This window comes from Conger conger, chromosome 2, assembly GCF_963514075.1.
Source record: "Conger conger chromosome 2, fConCon1.1, whole genome shotgun sequence".
Lineage (NCBI taxonomy): Eukaryota > Metazoa > Chordata > Actinopteri > Anguilliformes > Congridae > Conger > Conger conger.
In genome coordinates this window covers 5,650,170-5,662,034 of record NC_083761.1, presented here as the reverse complement: position 1 = coordinate 5,662,034, position 11,865 = coordinate 5,650,170, and the positions used below count along the sequence as shown (strand labels likewise).

General features: G+C 45.9%; 1 long non-coding RNA gene across 1 annotated transcript; it reads right to left on the bottom strand.

Annotated features, from left to right (window-relative positions):
- Nucleotides 1–8,262: 8,262 nt before the first annotated feature.
- LOC133122853 (uncharacterized) lies at nucleotides 8,263–11,652 on the bottom strand. The gene is made up of 2 exons (XR_009708150.1): nucleotides 11,231–11,652; nucleotides 8,263–8,678 (listed from the first exon to the last, which is right to left on the bottom strand). It is a non-coding gene; the product is annotated as an uncharacterized LOC133122853 (long non-coding RNA).
- Between the last annotated feature and the right edge of the window lie 213 nt (nucleotides 11,653–11,865).

Genomic DNA, 11,865 nt, shown 5'->3' with positions numbered 1-11,865 from the left:
ATCACTCTGCGGGAGCCACGATCAGACTGTTCTCCAAACTTCACGTTTGTTTCAAGAACCGTCGGCGTCGTCCAATCGCCGTCTACCGGGGCTTCTAGAACACAGGGCTAATTACATTATCGTCTCGAGCCGAAAGAGCTTCTTCCATCATCAGACGTTTCCGCGTTGTATCCGGGCAGAGAATACACAGCCCTGTGGAGAGTGGAGCGGGGCATTATGGGAAGGGGTAACGGCAAACTAGTTTGTTTGAAATTGTCTGCATAAACAGAATGGTTTTGAAAATGTTTATGAAGTCTCACACGTCAGCTCATTGAATGGGCGATTGACGTGATCTCACACAGTAGCTATCCGTTTCTCGCTTTAAAGACTATTTCGGGAACACTGATGTTTATCCACACCACAATCGATGCGCCGCCTCTTGAGAGAGCCACATTTATTTTCATTTGCTCCAAATGTACAGCTCTGCGTGCAAACCCGCACAAAAATAACAATCCCTTCTTTACATCACGTCCAATAAGCATTACTGCCATCTGAATCCACACAAAAAACCCCACTTCTTTCCACTCAGTCTTGCATAAACATCTCGTAAGCAAAAGCTGACGTAGATGTAAGATGGTGGTGTACGTTTGCGTGCAGAAGACTATTCTGGTCTGCTGGAAAACACTCGATCTTACACGCTGGTGTTCAAAGACAGTAAAGCTCTTATTTATTTCCTTGTTGTTGTTTTTGTTCGTTTTTTTGCCTCCCAAAATGTGACAGTTGCAGCAGATTTTCAGTATCTGTCAGAATCACCACCTATTCTCATTAATCACTCCAAACCCTCTTTTCCATTTTGGGCCCAATTTAGCCGGTGTTTTTTGCGGTCCCGTTTCATCAGAGAAGTTTCCGGAACCTGGCAGCTCCGCGGGCGTGTTGGGTGGTAGCGTCGCGGACCTGCGGCACAAACCTAATGAAACAGAAACAGCTGCAGAAAAACGCCCTTAAACCAGACTGCAATATCACGCCAAAGTCAAACTGCACTAGCACAGTGCAAAGTATTTTAGTTTCAATCTTTTGCTTTATTGTTGAATAGGACCACAAATATTGCCAAATATGTGACAACTTGACTAATTTCTACATTTGCCAATGGGTGAGCAAGATTTCCCTTGTCAATTCCTAGCTGAAAAAACAGCTCAAGCTGGTCATTTTAAGCTGATCATAGCTGGATTTTACATAGCTGGTAACTGGTTGACCAGCTCAGATCAGCTCCATACTCAAAATGGTTTGATCAGCTCAAGCTACTTACCTTTTTAAACAGCTGGTAGCTGGTCATTTTAAGCTGGTCATAGCTGGATTTTACACCAGGGAAACAAACAGTAACTTGAAACGAGGTAATTATCCACTTGAGAGAGAACATGAAGATATTAAGTCTCATTAAAAGAATTAAACTTGTTAAGACAGACATTTTTTTTGGTGCACAATCTGTAGTAAATATGTGACTTCTCCATGCAGATATAATGATACTCACACAATCCACACGCCAGTGTCAGACACACTTCTGTTCCGTTACATCAGAAAAGTGTTAGATGACACATACATAAGCACTAAATTATGTGACACCAGCCACATCACACAACCATTTCCTTTTAATCATGAGTTCTGTTGTCAGACGTTTGCAGATTTGTGGATTTTCAACCGATTCTATTTTTGACTTTGAATTATTTATTGTCATCATACATTAGAATTTCTAGGTATGTGGCCGTTCTGTTTAATGTCTGCCAATGTGCATTCGTCAACCCAATAATGAAAAGTGAAAAAGACAATTGAAACCGAGAGAGACAAAGAGAGAGAAAGGACCAGAGTGGGAAGGGGTGAGTGAATGAAAGAGGCATTAGGAAGTGAAATGGTGTGAGTGAGAAAGAGATGGAGAAAAGAATGAGAGAGAGAGACAGAGTGAGAGAGTGGTTGGTGGTTCAAGCCTCGGTGTAGCCACGATAAAATCCACACAGCAGTTGGGCCCTCTAGCAAACTCCGCATTGCTCCGGGGGGGGGGGGGGGGGGTTGTCCCCTGCTTAGTCGTATCAACTGTAAGTCGCTTTGGATAACAGTGGCAGGTAAATAACTGCATTGTAAAAATGTAAATGGGAGAAAGATGGGGAGAGAGAGAGACAGAGAGGGAAGAAGAGAAAGGCTGACTCTGAGAGAGAGAGAGAACGGTAGAGTGGAGAGAGAGAGAGAAATAGCGAGGGGGGAGAATGGAGGGAGAGAGACTGATGAGATGAGCCTCAGAGATATCATCTGTGTTACAGTGCCTGGGGGGGCAGAGGCAGCGCGGGATAAATAACAAGCTCTCCCTCTCTCTCTCTCTCTCCCTCCCTCTCTCTCTCTCTCCCTCTCCCTCCCTCTCTCTCTCTCTCCCTCTCCCTCTCCCTCTCTCTCTCTCTCTCTCTCCCTCTCCCTCTCCCTCTCTCTCTCTCTCTCTCTCTCTCCCTCTCCCTCTCTCTCTCTCTCCCTCGCTCTCTCTCTCTCTCTCTCCCTCTCTCTCTCCCTCTGTCCCTTCCTCTCTCTCTATCCTTCTTTCTCTCCCTCTTTCTCTCCCTCTCTATCTCCCTCTCTCTCTCCCTCTGTCCCTTTCTCTCTCTCTCTATCCTTCTTTCCCTCTCTTCCTCCGCGGCGAATGGAAGGAGGAAGAGCCAGGACACAGGGCACGGAGCGAAAACAGACGGAGGAGGACGAGGGCATCGATTCCAATCATCGATACGGCACGCGTGGGGACAACGTAGAGAAGGAACTCGTTCAATTAAAGTGTGTCATGGGGGGGGGTCATGGGGGGGGGGTTCATAGGGAGGGGGCCAGGGATCCCCCTGGGTCATTACAAAAACCCTACAACATCAGTCATCTTCAGCTTCCACAGGTACAATCTGCAATTTTCTGACAGCAAAATCCATTCCAAAGGAAAACACAGCGTTTCCAAGCGGGGCGACTGGAGCGTAATTGGACACGTTGAAATTAGGGGTGAGATATCGCCGCAGAAAAAAACCGCCTGCGCTTCTGTCTGCGGGGGAAACGTGAAGGTTATCGACGGGCGATTGATTACCGTAGCTGCGTTCGGCTTATTTCGCTGACTTAGAGGTCACGCTAACGTCGCCCGGAGAGTCAGGTCGCCCCTGTTCGGCAGGAAGCCGAGATTCCGGTGACTTCTCGGCTCGCCCACAATCCTTCAGCGAGACCTGCTTTTTTCAGTGATAATCAGACAGGAAACAACAGTCGACCAAGTCCAGGAATCACCATCAAGATATCGGCTGCGAATTTTAAGAGGATGGCGAATCAATCCATATTTCTTGAGTCACATAACATTTATTGCCATTTATTTGTAAGTTTTGTACATTATTTAGACTTGAAAATGTACGTAAATAAATGTCCAGCATTGTTTTACTTTCTTTCTGGATGAGTAGATCATTCTAGATGATAAAAACTTTAAAACCATGGTTGCATTCAAACTCTTGCATTCACTTGCACATATGGACTTAATGTTGGTCTTACCCACTAGGCCAGGGGTCTCCAATCTTATCCAGAAAGGGCCGGTGTGTGTGCAGGTTGTTGTTTTAGCGCAGGACTAAGACAGCTGATTCTACTCATCTAGGTCTTGATTAAAGACCACGATTAGTTCATTAGTATAATCAGGTGTGTTACTGCTGGGTTAAAACAAAAACCTGCACCCACGCCGGCCCTTTTAGGATAAGATTGGAGACCCCTGCACTAGGCGATAGGGGAAGCCTATAGTCGATTGGCTGAGGTGCTTGGCTGTGATCTGGTATGTTTGGACTTTGACACAGGCATCAGTTTGTTACAGCTGCACACCGAGGACCGTGGTCAGATTCCCAGTCCTTCCAATTTCGGAATCACGGTTGCGGGCAGGACAATACAGCGCGCCGTGGATCACCAAATCCGCCGAGGGACAGGGTGTAGGCAGTGTATCCCTAGCTAACACGCGGGCGATTTGAATAGATGGGGCACAATTGGCAGTTTGTAGAGGTTCTGCTCACAGAGGGACAGACAGACGCACAGAAACCGTAACCACGTCGACTCTGTTGGCAGAGGTGATTACCAAAAATCGCGTCTACAATCCAGCCAGCGGGATGAAATCAGTTTATTACTTATTAATGTTTCCAATTAGAGGAAAAAAAGGAAAGAGAGTTATCAGGGTTAGCAGGGCCATCTCGGGGAAAAGAAATATTCTATGTAAATGAAGAAGGTAATTACTTCTTTGTGGCAAACAGATTGGTAATAGCCGCAGGCTAGCGCCCAACACACATCAACAAATGGAATTGTTTCTATTTTTACTTTGTAATTAAAATGCATGGTTTTTCTCTCTCTCTGCTTGACGATGGGAATCATTAAACACGGATGCAAGTTAACCCTTTCAGATTCTTAAATTATCTGTCGGTTTTTGTAGTTGAATTTCTAGTGTCAATTTCATATAAACCTTTGTCAATTTGGGACAAATGCTTGTCGCTGGGGCGGTACCCTATAGGTACATAAAATTTTACCCCTAGCCGGCAATATATAATTAATTTGTACCTTATTTTGCTGGGAAAACGTACTGATTTGTGTCCAAGTAGAACATCGGTGTACATTGAGGGTACATTAGGGTAATTTGGTCATTTAAGAACAAAAATGTACCTCCTCTGTCACTTTATTTTCTGAGAGTGCACCTGTCTGTCTGGCTGTCTGTCTATGTGATGTAAACAGTTACCCATACACTGTATGAGGCGGTTCCTCAGATCTAGACACAGGTATAGGCACGTGTTGTGACACTGGTTGAAACACTGTTTGGGCCTTTTCCACATAATGTACAGTAATGCACCTCTTTCCCAAGCTATTTTACTTCATACCACTGGCACCTGATGATGTTTCGGACATGCACTTACTGGCTTGCCGTTGTCTGTTTGTGTTTTTCTGAAAGCAAGATATCAAAGAAAGGGCAATCATTTCCATGGCAACTGTGGGACAAGTTGTGAAAGATTTTACTGCAGCCCACTACACTATGTACATTCAATAATTGCAAAACAGCCTAATTTAATTTGAGGACAGGGAGAAGGATGCATCAATTTGAAATTGACATTTAACTGGAGTACTTGCTGAATTTTTGGAATGGAGACCCACATTTTCAAGATTTGGGTCTTCATTCCAACATTCGCAAAACTGCAGACACAAACAACAACATCTTGCACCGTCGGTGGGACGGGGAGTATTTTCAGAACGCGGAACACGGAATGGAGAACGGTGCTCTCTCATCGCCGTGGCTACACATAAAGGCCTCCAAGGGCGCTCTGTGATGTCATAATGCAGTCTGCCTGTATTAGTTCCACTGTGAGGATGATCAGAGCATGCTGCTTTCAGAAGGCTCCCACACTAATACATGTCCCTGAGCACCTAGACTCTGTAGAACACGGTCCATTTTGGCCTTAAAAAATAGATTTTTCTCTCTCTCTCTCTCGGCTGAAGTTTACGTGACTACACTCGGCGGTCTCCTGAGCGCAAGCTGCGGCTCGATTTCACGGAAACCGCTGAATGAGATGAAGTCATCTCCGCATCTTCGGAGAAGATTTGGGCTCTCTCTCCGACCCCATTCCGGGAGCAGAGGAACACAAATGACTGCTGGCGGGACCCGTGAAAGCTTTGAGAGAGCACTATGACAGATCTGCAGAAAGGTTTGAATTATATAAAATGGTCGCTCTTAGTTCTTAAGAGCCCATTTCTCAAATCTCGGATCTCCAGAAACTGCGACCCGAAAATCGGACAGGTTCCATTTTAGTTTTTTTTTTTCCTGTCAAAGTGCAGCTCTCACCCACAGGCCCGCAGGCTCTGATTGGCTAGGACTTCACCAATCAGAGAAGACAATGACATGCCACATTTATTTAGTAAAAAAAAAAACACTGTTTCAAAGAGCAGTTAAAGGTGACCATTCACTCTCAGATAAATGCTCGTTCTGGGAATGGTAGAAAGAATTTATATTTCTTCTCTCTGAACATTACCCAAGTTGGAAGTGATTTGTAGGTGTGCCGAACACAGTGACTTGATCTTCATTTCTAGTCCTGGAGAGCTGCAGAGTCTGCTGGTTTTTTGTTGTGACTCCTCACTTCATTGATCAGTTTAAGCAGCGGATTACACAGTTAGAAACACGCTGAAATAAAAACTGACTTGGTCCTCAATTTAGTCAATTCTGCATAACCATACTAACATATCTTAATGTATACTGTATTTCATTTGATGTTTTTACTGCTTACACAGTATTCATTTACGATTGTACCAAACATAAGAGAACAAAGATAGTGAATTGTACTAAAAAAAATCCTTTTTTTTTGTTGCAGTAATTCATTTAAGCGGATACTGCCAGCTGCTGATTCCATCTTCTTCCAGCCCCTGTGGAACACTGCTGATGTCACAATCAGCCCCGGCTCCCGCAAGGGTTCCGAGTTCCATGTTCTGTGTTCCATTGAGTCTGACTGTATTACAGGGGCCTGTGGAGTGTTGCTCAATCCTTCATCCTCCCTGTCCATGGCTGTGATGTCGACCCCGTTCTCTCCAGTGTCCGATTGACCCATTTTTATTTCGCCTCTCTCCGCAGACGGAGGCCGGTCCAACAAACCCTCTGCACCTCCGCCCCTGTCCGGTCCCGTCTGACTAATCACAGGAGAGAGCAGAGCGGGTCAGTGACTCTGGACCTGTCCGTGCAGCAGGGAGAAATCACAGCCCAAATCCGGAAAGCGTGGGAGGTGTTTTTTTTCTGGAAACTTCTCTGGGGGACAGCCAAGGTCCTTCCCATTGTTCAGGCTATGCAGTCAAATGCAGTCAAATGCAATCTCTTTGACAGTCCTCTACTTTAACTCTTTCGGTCGCAAAAACCAATATGAAATGGCTCCAATTAAATCCCAAGGGGCTTTGGCTTTGGTTGAAAATATTAGGAAAGCTAAGAAAATTTAGAAGGGTTTTAAAACAAAACGATGGCATAGCGGTCATTTTCATTGGTTGAGAAGGTGAAAGGTCAAGGGTGACATATGACACTCTTGGGACTGAAGGGGTTAAATAAATGTGGCTATAAACTTTTATAGTCTCATAGTCAGGGTTATAGTCTTCTTTCAGGGGTAAAAGCCCTACAAAAGCAGAGGTGAGTAAGTCGGTATTGCACATGAAATATGTGAATTTTGAATACATGCATCAGAAATACGCCCCATCCATCCTAACACCAATGCTGCACTGAAAAAAAACTTTAAATATTAAATGTTTAAGCAGAAAATATGAGTTAAAGTAAAATGTTCTTGCTCCACTATATAGTCACAACCACCTCAACTCATTAGCAATAGTTCTGTCTTATTTTGCGAAAAAGTAATATAAATAAGATTTTAAGTCCAAATATAAGACTTGATGGTGTCCCTGAGCAAGACGCCTAACCCCCAAAATGCTCCTGACGAGCTGGTTGGTGCCTTGCACGGCAGCCAATCACTGTTGGCGTGTGAGTGTGAATGAATGGGTTAGCCAGCATCAGTTGTACAGCGCTTTTGATAAAGACCAATACGCTTATCTATCAGTTATGGTTAAGGCTCTATGCCAAGCATCTTAACTGCTTTATTCAACAGCCCGCTGTGCTTAACTAGGGACTCTGCCCACATTAAAATGTACGCAGCTACACTCATGCAGCGCGTAGCTGACACCTTCCCCTGAAGGACTCTCGCGCACAGCGTATGCATGCATGTTTTCGCGCGTTGATTTACGGAGCGGAACCCTCGCGGCACAGAAACCGCTTAGAATGCGGCCCGCGTGGGATTGAAACTGGCAAGCCGCTGACGGAGATCTCGAGCCGTTAAACTGCGCCAAAGCCGAGTTTGTACACCGCAGACTGTGAATGCCTTAACAAGCATTTCAGTCTCGTACTGGGACTTAAGATCTTTTTTTTCTCTCTCAAGTCGAAAATAGTAGCTTGTTTTCAGTTCTCTCTCTGGCGTTCTCTCTTGTTTGGTTTGATTTGTTTGCTTGAGTAAGTAAAATTTTCTTATTCCACTGGTTTCGTCAAATCGTGAAATGAGACGCACTGTCTTACTTTATTGGCACTATATTTTGTTTTACTTAACAAAAAAGCAAAAGAAATAGGGTTTTAAGTGTCAGTGTAAGAGTTTAGACATAGGATTTTAAGTGTCAGTATAAGTATGTCAGTATAAAACTAAATACGTTTGCAATGTATATGGTGCTTGTTTGTTAATTGATACACAGTAGCAGACACAATTGGAGAAGCATAACTCTATTTTCTTTCATGATAATTGGATATTGGCTCAGGCATCACAGAAAACAAATATGTACGCCATATGAAATGTGTAATAATAGGCCGTATGTAATTCTTATCCACTGGACGATCCTGACAGATTCACTGTAACAAATTAAGCCTCTATTTTAATGAAAAACACTTTGAAACATTGATTTCACAAAACATAACACTTGATTAGATTTAACAGATTAAAACCCTGATCGTTTACTGCCGTAAAGAGCCTCCTAACGCCCATAACTATGATTAAGTTGCCAGAAAAACGTCGTCTCGCCGAGCCGCAAAGCCAGACACGTTGTTTTATGTTCCCCATTAACGGCTACGGAGAGGAATCCCAGCCAGGAATGCCGAGTGCACGCACGCCCTCCGTCTCCTTGACCTTGCAGGAGGAGAGAAGAAAAACAAACGTAAAAAAAAGCCCGGATCCTTCCGCAAAGGCATCGTGTCGGAGGATGATTCAGATGGGAAATCGGAAAAGGGGAGCAAGGGCAGGCAAAAAACGCTCCCTATCCCATGATGCAACAGTGAAATTAAATCAAGTTGTTTGCCAGGCTGTCTCTTTCAGACTGATAAGACCGAGACCTGAGATGCCTCCAGACTGTTCCTCACGCTGTCCCTCTGGAGCACACACACACACTCACTCTTCCTCTCTCTCTCTCTCTCCTACGCATACACACACACACACACACACACGCACTCACACACACGCACACTTCCTCTCTCTCTCCCACACATACACACACACACACACGCACTCACACACACGCACACTTCCTCTCTCCCACACATACACACTCTCCTTCTCTTCTCCCCCACACACGCACACACACACGGACTCACTCTTTCTCCTACACACACATATACACACTCTATCTCTCTCCCACGCATAAACACATGCGCACACGCACACATTATCTCTTTATCCTAAACACACGCACACACATACACTCACATGCACACACACTCTCTTTCTCTTACACACACACACACACACTCTATCTCTCTCCCACGCATAAACACATGCGCACACGCACACATCATCTCTTTCTCCCACACACGCACACACATACACTCACATGCACACACACTCTCTTTCTCCTACACACACACACACACACACACTCTATCTCTCTCCCACACATACACACATGCGCACACATGCACATTATCTCTCTTTCTCCCAAATGCACACACACACACACACACACACACACACACACACACCCCCCTTCTCTCTCCCACCGAATGAATATTTAACATTGTTTCCGTTGTCAGTGCTGTGAGGCGAATCGATGTGCCAGGCCAGGTTTCTCAGCGATACTCTCAGCAGGACCCCCGTCTGAGTGACCTTCCTCTCCTCCGTCCTCATCCTCAGTCTGCCTCTGACCTGGAGCAAGGTGAGGCGCCCGCCATGTTGCCCCCCCCCCCTGTCCGTGGTCTGTGGCTCCGGTCAGCGTCTGAATCAGAGCCCTTCCATACTACTGAATATACCTGCTGAGTACACTGGATGAGAAACATGTTGAGAAGGTGAAATTTTCTGTAAAATTAGTGTACTTAAAAGATCTATTTTTTTCCCCAATTTCTGGGTTTTCACTGAGTATATTCGAGAGCATACTTTCCGGGAAGTACATGAACATTTTGTTCCCATAAATATGACATAGTGCTTTCCTGTAAAAAAAAGAGGCTCAGCTTTGTTGATGTTCCCTTCAACAACAACAACAATGACACAGGAGCACGGCTGTGCAGTATTTAAACGTAGGACATCTTATGACACTTCCGCAGTTCTGTTTGGCAAATAGCATGGAGGATATTTTCTGCAAGGGCGGCACGGATGGTGCAGTGGGTAGCACTGCCGCCTCACAGCAAGGAGGTCCTGGGTTCGAATCCCCGTCGGCCGGGGCCTCTCTGTGTGGAGTTTGCATGTTCTCCCCGTGTCTGCGTGGGTTTCCTCCGGGTACTCCGGTTTCCTCCCACAGTCCAAAGACATGCATATTAGGCTGATTGGAGAGTCTAAATTGCCCGTAGGCATGAGTGTGTGTGTGTGAGTGAATGGTGTGTGTGCCCTGTGATGGACTGGCGACCCGTCCAGGGTGTATTCCTGCCTTTCGCCCAATGTATGCTGGGATAGGCTCCAGCCCCCCTGCGACCCTGTTCAGGATAAGCGGGTTCAGATAATGGATGGATGGATGGATATTTTCTGCATACGTACGCACGTTGTGTGTGTAGGGCGGCAGTGAAGCAGGTGACTACAGAGTTGTTGGAGGAGGAGGGAATACCACACGTGGGTTTCAGTTCAGCAAACATACTGGAATTACATTCCAGGAAAAAAATGCTCACGCAGTCCTTTGAGGATTGCGAGATTGATTAATTCAATTTCGCTTAATTTCGCCCGAATTTACTGAAGGGAAATGGAACTGACCTCCAAGCTCTGCGGTGAAAATCGTTAGTTTAAATGCTTCCTGGATGAGTATCCTCCACTGGCCGGAGTACACAGAGAATGAATTCCTTTAGACCTGGGCAGCAGGCAGAGGAGGAATATTTAGTTTGCAGTAATGAGGGAGAGAGCAAGAGAGAGAGAGAGAGGCAGAGAGTGAGAGATAGAGAGACAGAGAGGCAGAGAGAGAGAAATGGAGAGATAGCAAGAGAGACAGACAGAGAGAGAGAGACATGCAGAGAGAAACAGAAAGCCAGAGAGAGAGAGAGAGAGAGAGAGAGGCAGAGAGTGAGAGATAGAGACAGAGAGGCAGAGTGAGAAATGGAGAGATAGCGAGAGAGTCAGACAGAGCGAGGGAGAGATGGAGAGAGAGACAGGCAGAGAGAAACAGCTAGGCAGAGAGAGAGAGAGCCAGAGAGAAAGAGAGAGAGAGAGAGGCAGAGAGATAGAGAGAGCGAGAAAGAGATCTAACCCAGTTAAATGACGCTCGCCCTCACCAGATAAGTCTGTGCGGTTTTGACCTCATTAGTTCAGCAGATGACTGGGCTGTCAGGGTGTATCGGGAGGATAAAAACCCGACAGTGCCAAACTCTCAGCCGCTTCCCTTTCCCCCTCTGACCGTGGGACCAACTCGCCCACGGTCGGCAGAGCGATAACCCACGACGGCCTCTTCGCCTCAGACATTCTCCAACGAGACACGAGCAACAGATATCCCATCATCCTCTCTGCACGGCGCGGCAAAGTCCTGCTGGTTCTGCCACCCCCCCCGCCCCGGGAAGAACCGGGCCCAATTCTCAGCGCCTCGCTCGCAGTGAGGGGGACGTAATCCGTACCCAAAGTTATTTAGCTCCATGCGCTGAGTCGCGGTAATACGGGGCTGACGTGTAAGAGCTCTAGTGAACACGCTGTGTCGACGAGCTTAACCATCGGCGTTTCTCTATTTATAGCGGCTAACTTGACTCCGCGGGTCATGTAGCCGTTAAAAATGGATAAAAACTTGGCCGGTGCGCGTGTTCTTTTGAGCGGGTTCTTGGGAGAGACGGGGCCAGAGAATCTTTGTGAGCTAATTGTCAAGTGTGAGTCACCAGAAGTCAAAGGGAGAGAGAGAACGATTTTAATTACCCATTTCAAC